The sequence below is a fragment of the Ursus maritimus genome, unplaced genomic scaffold (genome assembly GCF_017311325.1).
Source record: "Ursus maritimus isolate PB19 unplaced genomic scaffold, ASM1731132v1 scaffold_28, whole genome shotgun sequence".
Classification (NCBI taxonomy): Eukaryota; Metazoa; Chordata; class Mammalia; order Carnivora; family Ursidae; genus Ursus; species Ursus maritimus.
In genome coordinates, this window is record NW_024425341.1 from 39,177,497 (window position 1) to 39,201,131 (window position 23,635).

Sequence of the window (23,635 nt, forward strand, 5' to 3'; positions counted from 1 at the left end):
CTAAATAGATATTCATTCTGATCTTCTTCTAGGATTTTCAATAGTGTCTCCTCAGTGAAAGGTAAACTGTCTTCGCAGTTAGGATGCTTGGTAAGGTAAGATGGAAGGTTGACTTCTAAGAAAGTTGTGCAAAAATTCCCATAGTGGAAAAAAAAGACCATGGAAGCAGCTACTAATTAGCAAGCAAGCAGTGCAATGATGTATTATGAGTGTCAAAAACAAAGGAGCAAAGTCAGGACTATTTTTGCTGTGAAGATAGCCACCCTTCAGGAAGGGCCATGTTTCCCAGTAATTTAATCTGAAAGATATAAATCATGACTGAGAAGCTCCCTGCATCAGTAATGGAAAGAAATGCCTACATTCAAGCAAGTTTTCCATGATAAAAGACAGGTTTTCCTTACATATGAGATCAGGAAAAACAATTATCAATCAAAGATAACCCCCTCGATACCTGTTTGAAGTGAAATTGGAGGTCACCGAAGGCCAAAAAAATGAGAGAACTGAATTGTCTCTGTAATTTTAAGGAGCTCTTCACTAGATAGTCTATTTTACAAAGTTTCAGCTGTATGTAATTTTGAAACATTAATGATTTAATGCCTGCCAGACAAAGAAAGAGAAAAGATGTCAAAAATCAAAGACAGATATAACTGTATCATGAGCATAAAAATGGAGGCTGACATCATAATGATGAAAAATCAGTCCAGGGCAAAGTATGCAAACTAAAATAATGGCCAAATGTGGAATCACACAGTGCCTTAAAAGAATACAACTGGCAATTGATAAAAACAGGAGTATATGTACCATCTGATGCCAGAAAATGAGGCATTCGCAGAGCACAAAGTCAGAAGCCCCAGAATGGTCCTTTTTGCTATGCAAATAATATGCAATATAGTTCCAAGTTTACTTTCTAAATCAGGATGATCTGTCATTCTGTGTTACAGACAGTAGGGCTGTAGAAGCTTAACCATATTACCCAACCAATGTCTATTTGGGTGTCTATTTGAGCATAAAGGAAATTTTGACACCAACTTATCATTCAAATACCATTCAAATATCATTCAAGACCAGAGAATCCTGAGAACCTCGAAGTCTCAAAATGCATTCAATGGTTAGTCACTGAGCATCTGTTGTTATGCCTAGACAACTGAGTTGAGTTTTATGGTGAAATGAAAGGTTGAAATATAAGCAACTACTAGACCATAAGAGTCTTACTAAACAGTTACTTTCTTGAGAGCCCAGATCAGACTTTATTAAATCTCTCTAATCACCAGAGTATATCTCCTGTTAGAATCTCAAAATACATTAAGTGGGAAATGAAGAAAAGTTGGGAACGAAGGGAAGGTAAAGGGGAAAGAAATAGTGAAGAGAAAAAGGGGAAAAAATATGTGGCATCCCTACCCCCAATTCTAAAATCTAGATGGGGATTCCAAAATATACATGTCAGTCAAAGCAGACATGCTAAATTAGTCAGCACAATGCTCACTAGCTGCTATAACAAACAACCCCCAAATCTCAGTGACTTCATGTCTTTTTCATGCACATTATAGTCTCCTCAGTTGCTCTCCTCTAAGTGGTGACTCAGAGATCTGAGCTGCTTCCATGTGTTAACTATACCATTTAGAACTGTTATAATTTTGGAAGTTAAAACTTCCATGTTTTAACTACGCCATCTGGAACACATGATATTCTAGGTCACCAAAGAAGAGTGATAGTTTATGGTCAACCCTGGAGGTGGAAGACATCAATTCCACCTACACACCACTGGCCAGAACACAGTCACATACTCCCAACAAAGCCATTAGGGAAGCTTAAAAGTATAGTCTCTGCATGCTTCCAAGAAGAAACAGAGAGTATTTTAGTCTCTCCCATAGGCATTACAAATCAGCAGATGATCCAAATGAGCAGACAGGGAAAACTGCATGAAAAATATGAAACGAAGCAGGAGGAAGAAATCACTTCAGGCAGAGGGAACCATATGATCAAAAGCCGACAGGAGGTTTGTGTAGAGGGCACAGGATTAAGGACAAAAGATTAGGGGAGCCTGGGTGGCACAGTCATTAAGCGTCTGCCTTCAGCTCAGGGCGTGATCCCAGCGTTCTGGGATCGAGCCCCATATCAGGCTCTTCCGCTATGAGCCTGCTTCTTCCTCTCCCACTCCCCCTGCTTGTGTTCCCTCTCTCACTGCCTGTCTCTGTCAAATAAATAAATAAAAATCTTAAAAAAAAAAAATTAGACTGGTCTAGGTGAGGCAAAGTTTTCTGGTAACTGAAAAGAGTGAGACATACTCAGATAATTAGACTGATCAGAGAGGATATTTAATGCCAAGGAGCTTTGACTTCTCCCTTTAGATTATGAATGTTTGTTCACAGCTTCTGACTATAAGCAGTAAAGAGTATGAAGGGTACGCATGGTCAATTTTAAGGAAGAAACTACTAGCAACAAGACAACCAGCAGGCCACTTTCATAAGAACGGGTATTAAAAACAAGACAACAGGCTCAAAAGAGAGTCACTAATGCCAAACCCCACATCACCAAATCAAGACTGAACTTATAGTTGGCTCTCCCAGAAACTGAATCTTTAACCAGGCAATCAGGAAACACCTGACCAGTACAAGTTGAATCATCTGCCTGACACATCCATGTAATCTCTTAAGGGAAATTAACTTTAAATTAACCAACCCACTTTTTTGCCTAGTATAACTTCCTTGTTCCTGCTCCCTGCTGCCTATAAAATTCCTTCATCTCAGAACTCCTGTTAATTCTACTACATTGGATGTTGCTTGATTTGAATTGGTTTTTGTTCAAATAAACTCAATATTTTTTAATATGTCTCAACTCAACCCTGGGTACTAGTCCTGGCTCTAATAGTTAACCATCTGTGTGAATCTGAACAAGTCCATTGAATCCTGTGTCTCAGTTTATTCATCTGTAAAATGAGGAAAATACTGGTTATTGTATAGGAAAGTTCTGTGGATCATTTTCTAACATATGTGACAGAAGAGTAAAGCCACACCAAAATACGTGCAGTTATGGTGGGGTAGCAATCAATCAAAAATGGAGTATCAAGAGTGGTACCATGGAAATGGAAAACACAGGCATGGCACAAAGGGTAAATTAACAAGATTTGGAAACACAAAGACATGGCAGATATAGAGTAGAAAGGAACCAAAACTGATAAAATTTTGAATCTAGGTAACTAAGAGAATAATGGTATCGATGAAAAAGAAGGTGGTTGGGTGGTTTAATGGGGAGGACAAAAAAGTTAAGTTCACTGTGCATGGTGGGTCTCTAGGACAAGAGCAGTAAGCTCCCCAGGGTAGGAGACAAATGTCTATTATGGAGTCATGGAAATAGAGCTGGGTGATCTGAAGTGCAGGGTGGAAAATAAAACTAATGAACAGATAGGAAGAACAAGACAAGGTAAATAAAATGTAAAAAAAGGAAATTTCACACAATTTTGTAAACTCTTGTTAAGATCCAAATCCCCAAACACTCAATAAAACAAAACTTTTTCACAGCTATTTGTGCCTCAGGCTTATTTTCTAATTCAACACTATAATGGAATCAAGTTAGTGAAAGCCTACAACAGAAAGTGAAGTACAATGCAAACTGATCTCTCCCACTGTAGCTAATTTATCTCCTAAGATATTTGCAAAAATTCTCTTTTCACTGACTCCAAATATTGTCCTTGTGGCTGTTTAGTATCAAAATGCGAAACAATTTTCTAGGTATGAATATCAACTATTAATCTCAGAAGAGTGAAAGCAACGCAGCTGACATGTATAAAAAGTATTTAACATAGCACCTGGGACAATATACAAACTTCTCTATATTATAAGCATAATATGGAAAAAAAAGACAACTTGCCCTAGAAAAGAACATACTCAAATGAGAGATTCACTCAGCCTTCCTTTCGGCTTCTTCTGTGTGAAGTATTTGGTAGATACGTATGCCCTGGCATATATTCAAGAACGAACCATCCCAGCCTACATCGTAGAGTATGCTGAGAAGGCCTACCCAAGACTAGAACTAGGGCGGGGAGTACTAGAGTCCACAGTGGTCTAGAGCAGACAAAAACAAAGTGTCTGCATCTAAGTTATGTCAGGTTACATAAGGCTTCATGAAAGCCAAAGAAATCAATACCAGTACCAAGTTCAAAGGAAGGGACACTGTTGTAAATGGCAGTTGAATCCAAAGCCGAGCACCAGCAGAAACTACAGCATAACCAGGCTAAGTTGGAAACAAAGCGAAGAGGGCCCTGAGCAGTGGCTGAGAACAGAACTGTTACTTCCTCCACTTGCCTTCATTTTTCAGAGGGCACAAAGGTATACGATCCATGCATAGTGGGAATATTTGTCTGCAGCTCCAAGGCCAACCTGTCCTCATTCCCCTATTACTTTACCTACTAGACTCCCTCAAAACTCATATAATCTAAGGTACTGTTCTTTCAATAAAATGTCTACAAGGCTTTGTGGCTTTGTGGCCAAGGCTTCGTGCGCCAAGAGGAAAATTCAAAGATATTATTAAAGTACCAATACAAGAAGAGATAAAACGAATTTCCATAAAACTTTTATTGAAAAAATTCAAAGTAGAGCATAAATATTTAGTTGTTTTTTTTGTTTTGTTTTTAATAATACAAGTCTACAAATGAGGTGAATTGAATTCTTTGGGAGCGAGATGACATTTTCCTTAATTGAGGTCCAAAGTAAGTTCCCTATGTTCATCATTTTAACAAGACAATTTAGGTGATACTAACAAACTTTATTTTATACTTCATGAAGTGAACAGTTTCCATTCAGAGAACTGCAAAATGGGTTGGAAGGCACAACGTTTTTACAGGATAAAGAATAAAGAACAAGAAAGAGAAAAATAGAAGATACCTGATTGGCTGCAGCAAATAGTCAATCTTGTTTGGGGTGAAAAGAACAAGGAAATCAAGTCAGATCCTGAATTGGCTTGACATTTGGGGATTGGCTAACTGGATGTGCTGTGATTTGGTCAAGTATTTATAGGAATGTGAAAGTTATTTAAGTTTCTATACTTGCTGATATGGCACTCTGGACAAGAGTGGCTCTACCTTGGGCCTCGAAAATTATTTCAACACCTATAATCAAATCAATTGTTCATCTGTAAAAGCCATTCCTAGGTTGTGCCTGGATTTGGCTTGTGGCATTTTGTCAACTCCTGATTTACACTAATCTGCTTACTTTGTAAATAAGGGATCTAAATCCCAGAGATTTTGGTATTGGTCAAAGTCACAGAACCTGTAGAAACAGGACAAGCATCTAATCCTACTTCATCATTTATGTGCCCTGTCTCTAGGACCATCCTGTGAATATTAAAGTTTCTTATCTACTGTGATGTGTGTCAACTTGGCTGAGTCATGGTGACCAGATTATGTGGTCAAACATTATTCTAGATATTTCTCTGAGGGTGTTCTAATATTTGAAATCAGCAGACTTTGAGTAAAGCAGATAGTTCTCCTTAATGTGGCTGGGCTTCACCCAATCCACCAAAGGTATGAACAGAATAAAGCCTGACTTCTTCCAAGCAAGAAGGAATTCTGTCAGCAGATGGCCTTCAGATTTGAACTGCAACATCAGCTCTTTCCTCGGTCTCCAGCATTTTCAATTTTGCCAGCCTCTCTATATATATACAGATATATATCTATATCTATCTCCTATTGGTTCTCTGTCTCTGGAGAACCCTGAGCAATATACTGACCAAATTAATCATTTCATGGATAATGCTATGAAAAGATAACCCAAACTCCCCTCACCACCCCCCCACACACTGATTTTGTGACAAAAACTACATGAAACTAAATATATTATAATCCATATTTACTATTTTTCATTCACATTTATTAATTGCCTACCAGGTAGGGTGTTAGAGACACAATAATGTATAAACCAGACCCAGCCCTGTCCTTTCATGGCTTTTTTTCTAATAGGGAAAATGAAGCAAAAAGAAAAGTAAGCATCAAATAGACCAATAATAAATAAAAACTGGCCAAAAAATCCCAGACAGAAAACAAAAAGAAGACTGACAGAGAATGGACTAGGACCAGGAAAAGCCTCTCAGAAGTTCAAGACTAAAGAGTGAGGAGTTCATTGAAATTCCAGAAGGGGACAAAGTTGAAGCTAATAAAATGGCATGGACAAAACAGACCAGAAAGAGCAGAAAATTTGAACTCTTCATAGGCCTGGAAGGTCAATGAATGTTAGAAAAAAAATACAAAATAGGGGCGCCTGGGTGGCACAGCGGTTAAGCGCCTGCCTTCGGCTCAGGGCGTGATCCCGGCGTTATGGGATCGAGCCCCACATCAGGCTCTTCCGCTATGAGCCTGCTTCTTCCTCTCCCACTCCCCCTGCTTGTGTTCCCTCTCTCGCTGGCTGTCTCTACCTCTGTCGAATAAATAAATAAAATCTTAAAAAAAAAAAAAAGAAAATATACAAAATAAAATCCTAAGCAGAAAATCAGAATTTGGCTCCAAAGATGGGGGTGGGGTAGGCAAATACAGTGTTCCATCCCCCAACACTTGTCTCTTTGTCTCCACTCACCAATGTCCCAAAAATGGACCGAAAGAGTAATTTCCCATTCAAATTGACCCAAAGTGGACAGATTCATGAGGAAAATCAATTCCTTACATTCTATACCAACTGCAGGCAGGGCCTTCACAATCCCTGTGTTCGGGCCTCCCTATATAACTATCTACACAACTAATCACTTGAGATGAATATTCAGCAAAATGTGAGCTAGACTTCAACAGGAGGGATCAAGCTCAGAGTAAATCATAGTAGGTTTGGGGGGTGGGAATTATTACAAAGCTAACTTTTCGTATTCAGCACCTAATTCAGTGCCTGGCATACAGCAAATGATCAACAAATATTATAGGATGTTATTAAGGGTTAAGAAATATAACAGTGTTATTAAGAAATATAACAGTGATTATAATAAGAAATGTAATTTTGGTCTTCTTCCCTTTTTCTGGCATATAGAACTCCTAAAACCTTTGGAATTTCCTAAGTGATGAGAGTGACAAAGGCATCTTTTGTTATGCTAAATGAGGTGATTTTGGGATCCCACCTAAGGGTCAGAGCTGCTTGCAAGGAGAGCTAACCATGAGATTAGAAGGTTATAACTTCCGGTCTCACCCCCTGACCTCCAGGGAGCAGTAGGGGCTAGAGGCTGAATAATTACCAAAGCCAATGATTTAACCCTGCCTATGTAATGAAGCCTCCATAAAAGCCCAAAGGAGAGGATTATAAAAGCTTCCAGGATGATAAACCTGGGGAGATTCAGAGAGCCTGGAAGCTCCACACCTTTGCCCCATACCTTACCCTATGTATCTTTTCTATCTGGCTGTTACCAAGTTATACCCTTTGCAATAAACAGATAATCTAATGAGTCAAATGGTTTCCTGAATTCTACAAGCCACTCTAGCAAATTAATCGAACTCAGAGGGAGTCATGGGAATCTCTTATTTATAGCTGTTCAGTAAGAAACAGGTGACAACCTGATTTTATGGTTTGCATCTGAACTGGGGGAAGTCTTGTGGAACTGAGCCCTTAATCTGTGGCATCTGATGCTATCTCCGGGTCAGAACTTAGGTGAATTGTAGGACGCCCAGATGGTGTCTGAGCATTGCTTAGATGTGTAAGGGAAAAAGTCCCACACATCAGAATTGGTGACCAGAATTGTAAAGTGTTTGTTAAATAAGCAAACAGATAAGAAGACTCAGTTTTTCTGTGTGTATATCCTACTTTATATCCTAGTCACTAACTGGTCTAGGCTGTTCCAAGAATTACCTCAGCTACACATTTGCAAGCAATATTCTAGGTGCTGAGATCCTACCTCAGAAATGTTTCACTGGCAGAAAGTAGCCTATTCTCCAGACTTTAAAGGCTCTTTCCTATGCTCCTTACTTCTGTTTATAAGTTTCAATGATATTTATTGGAAAAGTCAAAGCCAATCTTGCAGAGCTTGGGAACATTCTTATAAGCTGTAAGATACGTTTCTTGCGGTTTGGCTCTTCCTCTTCATTGGCCAGCTACTTTCCCTCTCTACAAAGATCATACTAATATTGTGGTACTTAACACAAAAAGACTAGACCTCCAAATGGCCAAAGATGGCCAAATGGCTGACTATGAAAATTAGATGGTTCACATGCAAAAACCTCTGGCTTTAGTAATTTGGGGAATTCTTTTATTTGTGTGTTTGGGGGGCGGGAAAGAAAATGTCAGTACTGAATCATTTTCATAACTCCTTCTGTAGAGACCAAGCCAAAGAAACCTAGAATGAATGAACACGAGTTTTCTAAAATAAATCTTTCTTAGATAATATTTTTAAAGATCCCAAAATCCCTTTTATGTACTCCATTTATGGGAAAAATAGCCCCTTCTATCAAGTTCCATCTCAGGTTTAAAGAACATATACCCTGGGGAGGACAAGGTGGTGGTGCTAGCACATGTAAGAATAGCAGCATCTAATATTTATCTAGAAGTTGTTTGTATTTTTGTAATATAATCACTCCTTATGTCTCCTTTAAACCTCCATGTATCTTGCCATAGATAAGGATAGCTTTATGTGGAAATCAAGTTAAGAGGTGGAATTTTCTATCTGGGTCAATGCCATGTGGAAGAGGATTAGCACACATAAGAAAGTGATACAAACCATAAACTACCATCTATAGGAAGTGGCATGCTTGTTAGTCCTCTCTTATCTAGATCCTAGGAACAGGAAAATCCCAGTGGATATCTGGATTACATATAGAGAATTCAATTGGCAACCACCACCACAACCACTGCCACCAGCAGCCAGACCAGAAAATTTAGGACTATAATACTTCCTTCCTTGGAGGGAGGGGAGCATTAAAAGTTCCCTGGAGGGGGCGCCTGGGTGGCACAGCGGTTGGGTGTCTGCCTTCGGCTCAGGGCGTGATCCCGGCGTTATGGGATCGAGCCCCACATCAGGCTCCTCTGCTATGAGCCTGCTTCTTCCTCTCCCACTCCCCCTGCTTGTGTTTCTTCTCTCGCTGGCTGGCTCTCTGTCAAATAAATAAATAAAAATCTTTAAAAAAAAAAAAAAAAGTTCCCTGGAGAAGATAAGTTTTGAGGCTCTATCATTTCAGTTCCTACCTCGTGTTTATACTCAGAACCAAGACCTTTGTTGACTGATCTAAAATCTCTTTATCATAATTGCTAAAAATCACCCCTAACCCAAAGAGCTTAAGTCATTTTCCAAACTGGTATTTTCCAAGCTGAGACTAGAAACCAGTTGTCCTGCTTCCCACACCAATGCATGTTCTCCAGCACATACTTCCTGGCTTTAAACAAAGGAACCAAAAGAAGACGGCATGATTTGAAAAGTAGGGGTACAAGGGAAGCACGACTACCTGGCAAAGACAAAGGAAGGGCATTACAGTAAACCAGAACTGGGGTCTTGATTGAGAAGGCATTGCGAGGCTGCCATAATTCCCTGATGAAGAAAGATCTGTCAGCAGCTACCTCTTAAGAACTAACTGAAGAGAAGTCACCCTGGAGGTGAGTGAGCTGAGGAGAAGGAAGCTGGGAAACTGAAGAAACCTGTGAGTGAGGATGAAAAGAGGATGGGAGGACCCTGGCTACTCAGCGACAGAAACAAACCACAAGAATTGTCACATGCTTCCTTGTTTGAACCTAACTCAACAATGCCAGCGTTGTTTGTAAAGATGTACAGTTTTCATATGAACTCAGAAAAAAATGTGGCTAGTAGAGAAACTGGGTGCTGAGTCCAATATTTGTAACAAAGCAGATTGAGAGATAATCCATCCAATTATCTTGAAATGTTTGAGGCATCAGAGAAAAGTTTCTACCTGAAGAAATTTCCCTTTCACTATATTCTTCTATCATTTTTTAAAATCAAGAAGTCAAGAGTGATGCAAAAATACATTTTGAACTCTACATTAGAAAGAACAAAGATCTAATAAGGGCCCAGAGAACAAATGACTGCTTCTGGAACGTTTAGGACTTAGAGGAAAAAGTCCCAGGTTTTCAGATTCTACTATATGTTTTCTATAGGAATAAGGCTAAGCTCACACTTCATTAGCAGAAGAAAGGCTGTAATTAAATCAGTGGAAATTATCTTCAGGGTTTGCCTTAGCTGGAAGTGCTATGGCAAAATTCCATAGACTGTGGGGCTTAAACACTGTTCATTTCTCACAGTTCTGGAGTCTAGGAAATCTAAGATCAAGATATGGGCAAATTTGGTTCTTGCTGAAAAACCTCTTTGTGGCTTGAGGACAGGTGCCAAATCCCTAATTGCTCTAATGTCGCCTTTTTATTAGTGCTTGTGTGGGTGAGAAAGTACTCATGTCTTTTCTTCTTCATATATGGACACTAATCCCATCATGAGGGCACCACCCTCATGACCAAATCTAGACCTAATTACTTCCCAAAGTCCACCTCCAAATACCATTACATTGAGGGTTAGGGCTTCAACATCTAAATTTTGGGGAGGCCCAAACATTGTCTATAATAGCATCCAATCTGAGGCATTCAACAAATAAATATTAAGTGCTTCTGCCACACAAAATCCTCATATATTCCCTGTAAGTATGCTATGACTTCCCCTGAATATTTTACCAGATTTAGTAGCCTTGTTTTGTTTCTTTCATAATTTGTAAACTTCATCTGTCTGTCTATCTACTATGTTCAATTAGCCAGCATATAGTACATCATTAGTTTTTTGATGTAGTGTTCAGTGATACATTAGTTGCATATAACACCCAGTGCTCATCACCACATGTGCCCTCCTTGATACCCATCACCAGCTACCCTATCCCCCCACCCACCCTCCCTTCTGGAAGCCTCGGTTAGGTTCCCAGAGTCCAGAGTCTCTCATGGAAACTCTGTTTTAAACAAGACCAAAAATTTCAAATCAAGTGTTTCTGAGAATATTATTTTTTTTTTAAATTTTGATTTGTTATCTAACCTAAATTTTGTAAACATAAGACCATATACTTTGGGACATTAGATAGTCACTTAACATATATGAACTAGAAAAAGCCACCACTGAATTTGGATGGTTTTGACTTTTTTTTTCTCCCTCATCTTTTAAAAGATTAAATCAAAGGATTTTATTCTCGTCGATTCCCTTTAGGGAAAACAATCTGCCAATGCTTTTCTGAAAGATGCTAACAATACAAAGAAATATTGAAAACAATTAGGGAAAATGGTACTTTGAACTTAGTAGAAAGCATACATCAATTTTTGCAGGAAATCTCAGAAATTGTATTAAGAATTCCAGCCAATTCATTTTTCCAGAGAGCAAAACAGCATGTAGTTATTTATTGAGTATACTTTGTAGGGGACATATAAAACATACAAAAGGCTTCTTTTGTTTATGATCTGGATTTTCACAGTGTTCAGAAGATTTGCTTCCAATATCATCATCACAGTGTGTCCAAACTTCTTACACAAAGCGACAAGGTCTCTACTTAAGCCTCTCCTGAACAGAATCATGGGGCCCGGTCATGTTGCTTTTCCCCTAAGAATTAGAGCCCTGCAGATCCTATTCTATCTATTCTTTCCCCAGCCTCCTGTTCTTTCAACAGGGCAGATGCCTCCCTGAAGGAAACCAGATGCTAGGACTGTGGGGCACTCTCAAGTGGCATAAGCTAAGCTACAGGAGTTAGGAAGAAGAAGTGTTGCGTGGTCCACGCCACCCCTAGTGAGATCTTTAATGTCAAAAAGCATGCTCACTGTGCAACACAGAAAACCATCCAGGCTGAAGGAGGGAGTTGCACAGACAGGAAGTATTGCTGAATATTTGCGAGCACACTCTCCTGGGAGAGCTGGTTTGCTCATCATTGTTCTGCCTTTCCTGTTACTGGCAACATGCTGTTGATAGAATGTTGTGCCCGGAGGGGTTCTAAGGTCTCCACTGAGATAGGAGCTCTGGAATAAGCCAGGGAAGTTTTTTGTTTTTGTTTTCCCAATTCCCCCCAGACTAGAAATCAAATGCACGTATTTCTCAGTCTGATTCAAAGCTCAGGAAATGTCATACTCTTACATCACGAATTTTTGTTTCAAAAAAATTTGTTATTTACCAGTGCTATCTCTCACCCAATTTAGAAAAAAAAAACTTGGATGGCAGGTCATAGCCACAGCGAGTCTGACTATTTCTATTCATTTTAAAATGAAACATTAACTTCTTGGCACCTAGTTTTGTGAAGAGTCCAGTATGGGACCTGGGTTTTCAGACTGACCTAGCACTGGATAGCCACGGAATATTAGACTCTCTGTGTCTCAGTTTTTCCCTTTTCAAAGGATGAGAAGTAATAACATCCCTCCTACCCCATTTCACAGAATGCCAAAAGTTAGTAAATATGAAAGGGATTTCAATTTACAAGAAAAAAAGCAAGACAGTGGAGTGGTTAAAGGAGCCACTTCTCCCAACATAACTATAAGCCTGGTCATGCCAGTTGTGGCAAACTGAGGTCACAGATGGAAGCAAATGTGAGGCAAGATCAGTTAGTGTGCCTGGAACGCAGTGCTAACCAAGTGCGTTAGCTACTGGGGTGGTCCACAAATACTCAATATCTCTTTCCAGTCTTAAGATTGCATACCCCATGTTTCAAGATTTGTACCTGAACTTTGTTTTGATTAGGCATGGTAAGGTGACAGATACGAAAACAACTGCCTTTGAAAGAAGAGTTTATTATTCACAATTTCCAAGAAAAGGGGGCATGCCACATCATGAGCCAGGAGGCAGAAGGAGCGAGGGAAGCATGGGCAAACCCTTACAGTAGTTCAAACTCCTTAGGTAGGGACGCCCCCTATCGGGTAGAAAGCAAAACACAGATGTTGGCGTTCATGATTGAATGGTAATTTGTTTTTTATGCCCCCTTGAAAGTCAGACCACAGGAAAGACATAAACAACTTTGGCCATTAATTTGGCTCTGTTATTAATGAATGCCAAATCATCCATTACAAAATCTATAAAAGCTTACTCGAACACCCCACCCCTGTGAGGTCGTGCTGTCCATGCAACAAATTAGGCATGAATCATGGCTATGTGGCTATGTAAAAGTGGCATATGTCACTTCCAGGCAGAAGGCCAACGCAGGAATCACATTCCTTCCCCTGCCACAGAGTTACAAAAGTATGTGTTGAGATGGTACCCCCATCTGCCTGCATTTCTGAGTGACTACGTAGAACAGAGTCCTCACCGACCAACAGAAGACATGTTATATGAATGAGGAATAGCTTTGGAATTAAGGCATCAAGATATTACGGTTGTTTATTCCACAGCAAAACCTTGCCTATCCTGACTAGACTTTGACCAGAGGTTGTGTGTTCAAATATTTCGAAATTAAAACTTCAGTCCTCTCTCCATTCCTCACTTCCTGCCCTTCCATGGGCACTTCTCACTTTGCTGTGGAATACTGCTAAAACACTCAAGATGAGCCCCCTCCACAGACCTAAGCAGAGAGATGGATATGAATTTATCACCCCTCCTCTTTATAGTCCCTTCTGGTTGTAACACGAGGCAGGTATATCACGGTGATATAATGGAAGAGATGACAATCTAGGACAAGCTGCCTACAGCACTCTGAAGGTAGAACTAGTCCAGAGTTCATGAGGAGAACAATGAAGTTTCTAACCTGACTCCTCTGGTTCTTAACCTGTTTCTGGATTATGTATTCAAATCTTCATTTACTCTTCTTGAAACCTACTCTATTCCCAAAGCAGGTGATTTCATTTCAGATTTTATCCCCTCTCTTTCAGTGCACATTTCCCCAAACCGAAGAAATTCAGGATAGAGTCATATTGAGCTGAATAGGGAATTGGTGGGGTTTCAGAGGGTGGTAAGTGATGGCCGTAATTATATCAGTGATTTAGGGGAAGGACCTTTGTTGCTCCTGGTCTTGCCATCGTTCAGGATAAACAGACTACAAGTCAGGGCTCCAGGCTTCTTCAGCTACGTGCCTATTTATTTGTCTCACTTAGTGGGACAAATGTCCAAGCATATCTTCCAAAGAAAACATTCATTCTTAGGGACCATACAAAATAAACCCTTAATAAGGAAGCAAATCTTTCTCCTACCTCCTAGCTTGTGTGGTGGCTTATTCGTCTCTGGATTCAAGGAGTTACCTTATTACGCAGAATAGGATTCAGCTGCCTCCTGCTTTCAGGAAATAAAAAAGAAGGACCTTCTCAGGTTGCCATCTGAGTGAAGACTCAGTTTAACCCTTGGCCAAGGGCCCCATTTCTCCTCAATTTTCATCTAGGGGAAGGGGAAGTGGTAGCCTGTTATTCCACCTACATGTGCTTTAGACTTTCATACAATTAGCTCTTTCATACTTACTGCACTCAAACACCCAAATCACCTTTCAGAGGTCAGCTTCAGTACTCAAACGCTATCATCACCACTAGTGAAACTGCCTACCATCCGCAATGACCAAGATCAAAATCCTGGCCTCAGCCAAAGCAGCAGGAGGCTCTACCTAACAAGGGAAGTTTGCTTATGTGGTCTTACACTTTGTATCATATGAGTTAAATAATTTAATTTCTCTCTCCAAAAGATAATATCCTCCCTGTCCCCTACTCTTAGGGATGTACTCCAAGCTATCCTCTTCTCCCACCTGCAGAATATTCTAGGTGGCACTGTGAACAGGGAGTCACTTGGGGAGTTTTGGGAAAACCATGTGTGCATGTCAGGGTCTCGCTCACATAAGCTTTTATCATAGATCAGTTATTGCTTGCCAAAATAATGCTGTGTAACAAATAATCACAGACCTTCAGTGTCATGTAACAATGAGATTTCTTTTTGGCATGTTTGGGTGCTTAGCTAAGAGGTTCTAATCGTCGTGGCTGGCCTGGGGATTGGCTGGCTGCCAGTTGATCTAGGATGACCTCAGCTGGGACAACTGGAGTGACTGGGCTCTATTCCATATGTCTTGCATCAGCCAGCATGCTACCCTGGAGATGTTCTCAGAGTGATGCCAAAGGCTCAAAAGGCGAATTAATCTAACAGACCAAGGGTCTTTCCAGGCTCTGTTTGTATCACATTTGCTAATATTCCATTAGTCAAAGCAAATCACATGGTAAGATGGTTAATTTTATGTGTCAACTTGACTGGGCCACAGAGTGACCAAATATTTAGCCAAAAATTATTCTGGATATGTCTGTGAGGATGTTCTGGATGAGATTCACATGTAAATTGATAGACTGAATAAAACAGATGACCTTCCCTAATATGAGTGGGCCACATCCAAACAGTTGAAGGCCTGAATAGAAGAAAAAGGCTGACCCACCCATGAGTTAGGGAAACTCCTCCTGCCTTTGAGGTGGGATATCAGTTTTTTACTACCTTCCAAACTCAAAATGAAACATGAACTCTTCCTGGGTTTTTAACCTTCTGGTATTCAGATTGCAACTACATTATCAGCTCTCCTGGTCCTCAGGTCTTTGGACATGGATTGAAACTACACACACCATCAGCTCTCCTGAGTCTCTAGCTTGCCAACTGCAGATCTTGGAACTCGGCAGCCTCTATAATCACATAAGCTAATTCCTTACACTAAACCAATCTATTTCTCTGGAGAATCTTGACTAATACACATGGTCAAGCCTAAAGTCAAAGTAGGAGGGCTTTATAAAATTACATGGCAAAGGCTATACATATAAGGAAGACTAAAGTATCAAGGTTATTTCTGCAGTGCCAGGGTGTCATGGTTAGTTAAGCATGGACTCTTGATTTTGGCTCAGGTCAGGATCTCAGGGTCCTGAGACTGAGCCCGGTGTTGGGCTCCACACTCCATAGGGAGCCTGCTTAAGACTTTCTCCCATTGCCCCTCCTCCTGCTCTCTCACAAATAAATAAATAAATCTTAAAAAAAAAAAAAAAAGAATTAAGTCATTTCTGCAATCTACCACAGGTGGCAAAAATATATAACCCTTTCTCTTACATCTGTTTTTAGCTACCCAGACCTTCCTAAAGTTTAATTAGTAAATGCCTTGGCTGCTGTGGCAAAGGCCAGGAAGGGCAGCCTCTCCAGGGGAAGAGATACTCAGATCATCTTTCCCATCTCCAGGTTTAGTTATGCTGGACACATGCCAAGTTTTCACCCACCTCATAGGATATCTGAACCTGAGAGAGGCAGTACATAATGAACCATTATTAGGAATTATAAAATATATTTTTAGTTATCTGAAAATATAACTCTTTGAACAATCTGCTATTCAACTGCAAACATGTTTGTAGGAATCCACTGTGTATGGGAGTAAGGTGATGCCTACAACCAACCCCTTTTTACCTGATAATGTTTGGATCATACCAATATGATCTAGATCTTTAATGTTCTTAGCATAAAAAGATAACTTGGTTGTAAATAAAGCATATATTGGCAATCCCATTCTACACATGAGGAGACAAAAAGGCATTAAATGACTTGCCCAGAATCTAAAAGCTCATTAACAACTGCACTAAGAAGTAATTTCAGGGTGCTTGGCTCTTTGGTAAGGATGCTTTCCAAAGCATCATTTGGCCACTCACTGAGTCACTTAGAGATGAACCACTAGAGAAAAGAGTGCCCCCAAAGTTGGCCTCTAATGAAGTGAGGGTTAGGGCAAGCCTTCTAAAACATCTGCCCAGGCATCAGGTCAACAAATGTTCATTGAATAGTTTCTACCTTCTCACTGTGCTGCATTCTGGAGATACACCAGTAAGCAAAACCAGTGTAACCTATAGTAAAAGGCAGGGTGAGGAGTAAACTTTCACCCTATATTCGCATGAACAGATGGAAACACACAACCTTGATGCACACAGTGAGGGAGAGTCCAGGGTTGGCAGGAAGCCCTGGGCCAAGCAGAGGGCAGGGAGGACTTACAGGGAAAGTAGTCCTTCAGACACAATCTGCTGGAGTTGGAGTTATTAAAATAAAGAGGAAAAAGTGTTCCAAGCAGTATCTAGAATGTGCAAAGGTCTGTATAGCAGGAAGAAGCAAAGAGACTATAGGGGACAGAAGGAAGATAGTTCTGAGTGGAGCAGAGGAGCTTGTGAAAGATGAAACAAAATAAAAAATAAAACAGGCAGGTACAGATCACACAGGACCTGGAGACCATTTTAAGGAATTTGTGCTTCATCTGAAGAGACATGTCAAGACACTGAAGGTTTGAAAGCCAGAAGCTATCCTCCACTTCAGCCAACTACCCACTCAGAAAAGAAGTTTGCTGATTCCTGGGCAGCTCACTCTAACCATTGAAAAGCAGATGGGCTTTGTCACTTTGTCCACAAAACTTATATACGTCCCTAAAAAGGCCTCACACCATGCTTACAAACTAGAAATCTTTTCCATGATACTCTTATCCTTCTGAAATAGTACAAGACAAGAAACATGTCATGGAGTAGAGCAAGGAGGCAGTGCTTCTCAAGTACAGTCTGAATCTCAGCTGTGCCAAAAATTCTGACGATGAGCTAATTGCCAAGCTTTGTATTTTACCTCCCCTTATGTACAATGCAGTTCACCTCTAGAGCCAGAAATAGTTTTCTGCTCAAGGTAGTGGAGAAAGAAGGATTATGGGGCAAACGGAGAATCCATGCAATCAAATTTTTAATTATTATAGACTTTTCCTGGTAATTAAATCTAGTTTTTCATGTGAGCAAAGTTTCTGTTTAGAATTTTAACTTGTGGGGGTGGGGGTGGGGGTGTGGGTAGAAGTCCCTCAAAGTTCTATGATTCATTGGTGAAATAAGAAAATTCCAATGAATATGAGAAACACAGAAAGACATTAAAATATATTAAAAATCTATTGTCTATCCTGCACTTCAAAGTAATTTTTAAATGGTAATTACACCTTTGAAGAGTATCTAATTAGTATGGAAAAGAATTTTGGATGAATGTGGAGCTCTTCATCTGGCTTCAATTGATACACAGTGATAATAGTCAAGACTAATTTCTGAAGCTTTTATCGCTTGACTGAACATTGCTCTGTTTCTGAAGTTTAAAAGGATTTTCTAATCTTCTGCTTCTCAGAAGCCAAGCAGAGAACCTGTCATGGGTTATGGAGGTAAAAGAGAGGAGGTAAAAATATTTAAGTGCTTTGTGGAAAGTGCCTTGAAGTCCAGCCTAGGTCAAGATTACAGTCTGTGGTGAAACTGGGATTCAAGCCATAAGTCTCCAAAAAAAGAAAGTTTCTACTCTCTTTTCATCTGGATCCATCAGTAGTATTTGGTGTTCCTTTGTGTAGCTGACACCTTGTTAGAACCACCACCACCACCACCACCATCATCATCATCAATAACAAAATAAACCTAATGCTTGCCGTGTGCTGGGTTGTGCTGTTACAGTTAGATGACTAGCACAGTAAAATAGCTTTAAGAAAAGACATTTATGATCACTCTCAAGTAAATGTTCAAATGGTCTAACTAGCTTATTAAGCAGGATCACTCATTACAAATCTATTAGATTTGCATAAAATATACCCTACTGCTGCCACTCTCACAGATACAATGGCAACACCCTTTGAACTAAGGCCCATAAGTTGCTTTAATGGGTTACATCAAAATTTTAATGGCCCAGAACCTGGCCACTTACATTTAGTACCTAGACAGATGTTGAGTACTGCTAATAAGAAGATTATCAGATACTGGGTGTCTTATGACCTTCCTTTAAATTCTCTGACACACAAGATATTTTTAATATTCTTTGATCTCTCTCTTTAAAAAGGATTTTATATTAACTGAGCCGACTACTTTTCTTCTGCAAGGACTTCGGATGCATTTCTGACATCATCTCCTACATCTCTTTCCCTTCTTCACTTCAGGAAAACAAAACTGAATTCTTTGATGCTCCTGAAATATGCCAACCTCCTCAGGGCCTAGAACACTGTAAGTCTGGATCCTCAGAGTAGCAGACACCATAATGGTATTTAACATGCAAGAGATATACTGGGAGGAATGCCAATGAGGAAAAATGGGGAAGAGGGCTGGAGAAGGCTGGGAGAGCTGCCAAAGCGCAGTGCAGGTCTGATCCTGATGAAGAAGAGAAGGAAGGAAGGTTCGGTAGGCATAGTTTTAAAAGGTAGTGCATTCTAAGACACTTTCTACAAGATTTGTTAGTGGAATCCTCCAGTGCGGGCTGTCCAACAGGGGCGTACTTCATCTCCCCACAATGTGTCTGCCTTTGCATCCCTGCTAAGCTCAGTCACTGACAAATAGTGATGGATTTCAGAGTATAAATGTTTGTTGGTCATTTACACCCCTAGCAGGCCATCAGAGATATGAGAAGCACATTCTCAGAGATATGAAAACCACCTCTCTCTTTCTCTAGATGTTCTCATGACTGGTCCATGTACTTCCTTTAGTTTGTGCACAGATATCCCCTTAATGGCACGTCCCTGACCAAGGCATGTAAATGGCAACCCCCTCACATTCATTATCCTTCTACCACTTCTTACTTACCTTTCTCTGCTCTGTTTATTCTCCATATCAGATAGAACGTATATTTACTTGCTGATGAGGTACACTGTCTCCCTCCATGAAACTGTAAGCTCCATGAAGGGGAGGCCTTTGTTTTGTTAACTGGTATACACTGAACACCAAAGAAGGGACCTAACACCTAGTTAGCACAAGATAAATATTTGTTAAGTGAATGAAAAATTGAACAAGCAGACATATATAGCACATCACTATGTACAAAGCATGGACTATACACAGATATAAACTGTTAGATTCTTGCCTACAATATTTCATTTCTAAATAGATATGTTAGTCACATACATAGCATCTGCTCATAATTTTGTAAGATTGTTAGAGAGTCAGTGTGGTAGACAGACTTTAAGATGCTTTCAATATTCCCCATCTATCTCCTGGTATCCATGCCCCTGGATAGCCCCCTCCCTTGAGTGTTGCTGGCTTAGTGACTTGTGTCTCTCTAGCGTAATATGACAAAGATCATATTATGAGCTATCACTTCAGTGATGAGGCTACATAAGATTATGGCTTCCATCTTGCCTGTTGACTTCGTCTCTTGCTGGCTTTGATGAAGCAGATGCCATACAAGAGAGGTCCATGTGGCAAGAAACTGAAAGCAGATTCCAACTAATTGCCAGTTTGGAATTGAGGCCCTCAGTCCAACAAACCAGAAGTAACTGAACCCTGCCCAAAACCACATAAGATTAGAAGCAGATCTTTCATCAAACAAATCTTTCAAATAAGACCCCAGCTCTGGTCAACACCTTTGTGAGAGACTCTGAAAAAGAGGACCCCGGCAAGCTGTCCCCAAATTCCTGACCACAGAGATGATAAATTGGTATTATTTTAAGTAACCAAGTTGTGATAATTTCTTTCACAATAATAGATGACCAAAGCAGGCAGCTTTCCATGAACTCCAGCAGAGATGCCTCTCATGAATTGTGCTTTTTTCTGGTCAAGAATGGCATCTATAAATGAAGAGGTGGGACCAGAAACTTCTAATATTCTCATCCAACTGCAAAAACCCATGATTCTATTACTTAAACATCTTCTACTTTAAGGCAGATCTCAGACTATTCTTTTTTTTTTTTTTAAGATTTTATTTATTTATTTATTTAACAGAGAGAGACAGCCAGCGAGAGAGGGAACACAGGCAGGGGGAGTGGGAGAGGAAGAAGCAGGCTCCCAGCTGAGAAGCCTGATGTGGGGCTCGATCCCAGGACTCTGGGATCACGCCCCGAGCCGAAGGCAAACACTTAACGACTGAGGCACCCAGGCGCCCCCAATACAGACTATTCTTACTCAAGAGATAACTTACTCAAATATGAGTAGTTATAGGTAGTTCTCTCAATTTTCCACCACAGGACAGAACAAACAAGTAATTGTTTTCAAAAACATCATTTTGTGTGTTATAAAAATAATTTGGAAGCTCAATAAATAATAAAGAAAATTAAAATCACCTATAATTCTGTCACCTTGAAATTATTGCTGGTAATACTTTGATGGCTTGTTTCTAGTCTTTGGATGTGTGTATATTTAAATATAGATGAATTCTTTTTACAAAACTGGGATCATACTGCATATCCAATTTGGTATTTATGTTTCAAATTGATGGTATATAATGAACATTTTTTCATGTCATTAAATATTCTTCCAAAACATGATTTTAATGGTTGCATAATGTACCCTTTCACTATTTTAATTGGTAGCATAAATGTTAATTAATATGCTGTAATTAATTAAAATGCTGTCACTCTTTATCTACATGTCTGGTTACCTTGAATCCCAGAAAGATAAAAAACTGTACTCTTACTTAAAATTTTTGTTGCATTCTGCCACACTGCTTCCAAAAAGGCTGTTTCAGGTGGAAATCTCACCAAAGGTGTTTGAAAATACCTATCTCAATGTACCCTCAACAACTCTTTTTTTTTTTTATCTCTATCAATTCAATTGGTAAAAATATTTGTATCTTGTGAATTTATTTACATATATTCCATTATTCATGCTTTTGAACCTAGTTTTCATTTTTAATTAACTATTCAGTGTTTCTTTTTTAGTGAACTATCCCCTCCTCTATTTGACTAATTTTCCTATGGAAAGGTTAATGTTTTTATTAATGACTTTTATCAAATATACGTGATATATGATATGCATACATATGTACATACATATGTACACACACATATATGTATATATACTCATATATGTGATACTTTTTAACATTTTATATATATCTATATATTTTATATAAAAATTATACATATTTTATATATACTTAGATATGTGTATATATATACATATATATAACATGTATATATAGTATATACACACGTGTATGTACGCATGTATTTATATAGTGAATTAAATGTTGCCCGCTTCCTTCAAATGATATGCCACCCAGATCTTGTGATTGTGGGGGCACCTGGGTGGCTCAGTCGTTAAGCATCTGCCTTCGGGTCATGGTGTGATCCCAGAGTCCTAGGATTGAGCCTTGCATCGGGCTCCCTGCTCTGCTGGGAGCCTGCTTCTTCCTCTTCCGCTCTCCCTGCTTGTGTTCCCTAGCTAGCTGTCTCTATCAAATAAATAAAATCTTTAAAAAAAAAAAAAGATCTTGTGATTGTGATCTTACTGGGGAAAACAAAAAGGCCTTTTCAGGCCTTAACTAAGTTAAGGATCTCAAGATAAGATCATCCTAGGAATCCAAATGGGCCCTAAACCAAATAACAAGTTTCCTTATAAGAGAAAGACAGAGAGGAGGCCATATGAAGATGGAGGCAAAGACTGATGGAAATTGAGAGGGAGTCATGCAGCCACAACCCAAGGAATGTCTAGATCCACCAGAAGCTGGAAGGGACAAGGAAGAGCCTTCAGAGAGCGTAGAGCTCCACCACCAGCTTCATTTCAGACTTCTAGCTTCTGGAACCGTGACAGAATAAACCTCTGTTGTGTTAAGCCATCAAGTTTATGGTAATTTGTTACTGCAGCCCAAGGATATGTGTGCATGTGTGTATGTTCCAATGTATACACGTGCACATATGTGTTTATTTGTGTGTATCTGTCAGACTGGTACATATTAATATAATTCAGGGTAATTCAACCTTCCTGCTTCACATTCTCGCTCTCTGAACTAAACATAAGTAATATTCTCCTAGAAAAGATTCTTCTACCTCACAGTTTTATAAAACTTACTCAATTTACTTTTTAAACATAGCCTAAAAATTAAACTTCATCTTGTGTCATTTTTGGCATAATAAAGCAAGGCCTCTCTTCTGTAATTTTTTTCTTATCCTACTAACATTGCACAGTCATGTTTACAAGCTCAAAGAAAATTGGTGACCAATTCACTAAAATAAAAATGTCTTTCAATCCTGAAGATTTTATTTTCCCATAAAGAATTTTCATATATAAAGACAAGTAATCACACTCTCAGTTACCATAGATACAATACCCCATCCCTGGAACCTGCGCATCTTTGGTTCCTCCCTGCTCTGGATTCCATATTTTCATATGTTTCTACAGCACTAGTCTGTGACAATCCTCAGAGCAGGCGTTATGCTTCCTTGAGCCCAGTATGCAACACTGGTCCTGGGACATAACTGGTGCTCAACAAGTACTTATTAAATCAATCTTGAATACCGTGAAATAAATCAAGTGCTTGTCTATTAAAACATCCCCCAAGGGCTAACTCTACACTGTCTGGTTAATGAGAACACAAATGTAAATATATAGGATTGTAGGAAATTTGCAAAAGATGTGTAGGTAAATCAGTCATTCAAAGACCATGTAGACTTCTCTTTGGCAACTTCAAGTGAAATTCTATTCATCATAATCCACAGCATGGGGATGAGCCATAAGTAGATGCTTGTTTAGCACAAAGCCTTACCTACTCCAGACCTTGGCTTATGTTTCTTAGAGTAAAAATTTAAAGCAGCATCACAAAACTGAACCCCTCACTCACACAATTTAAATAGTGAACACTGAATCCAACTAACAGTTGTCTGATCACAAGATAAGCAGCAGTGTGAGAAAAATAGAAATAAACCGAGCATCTGAGCCTTAGGAGCAAACTGTTACAATCAATTAAAAACAAATCCACAGCTAGCAGGTACCATGATCTTCACAGTGTTGCTGCCTTCCACTAATCTTCCAGAGAGGTTACTCCGGGATGATATGTT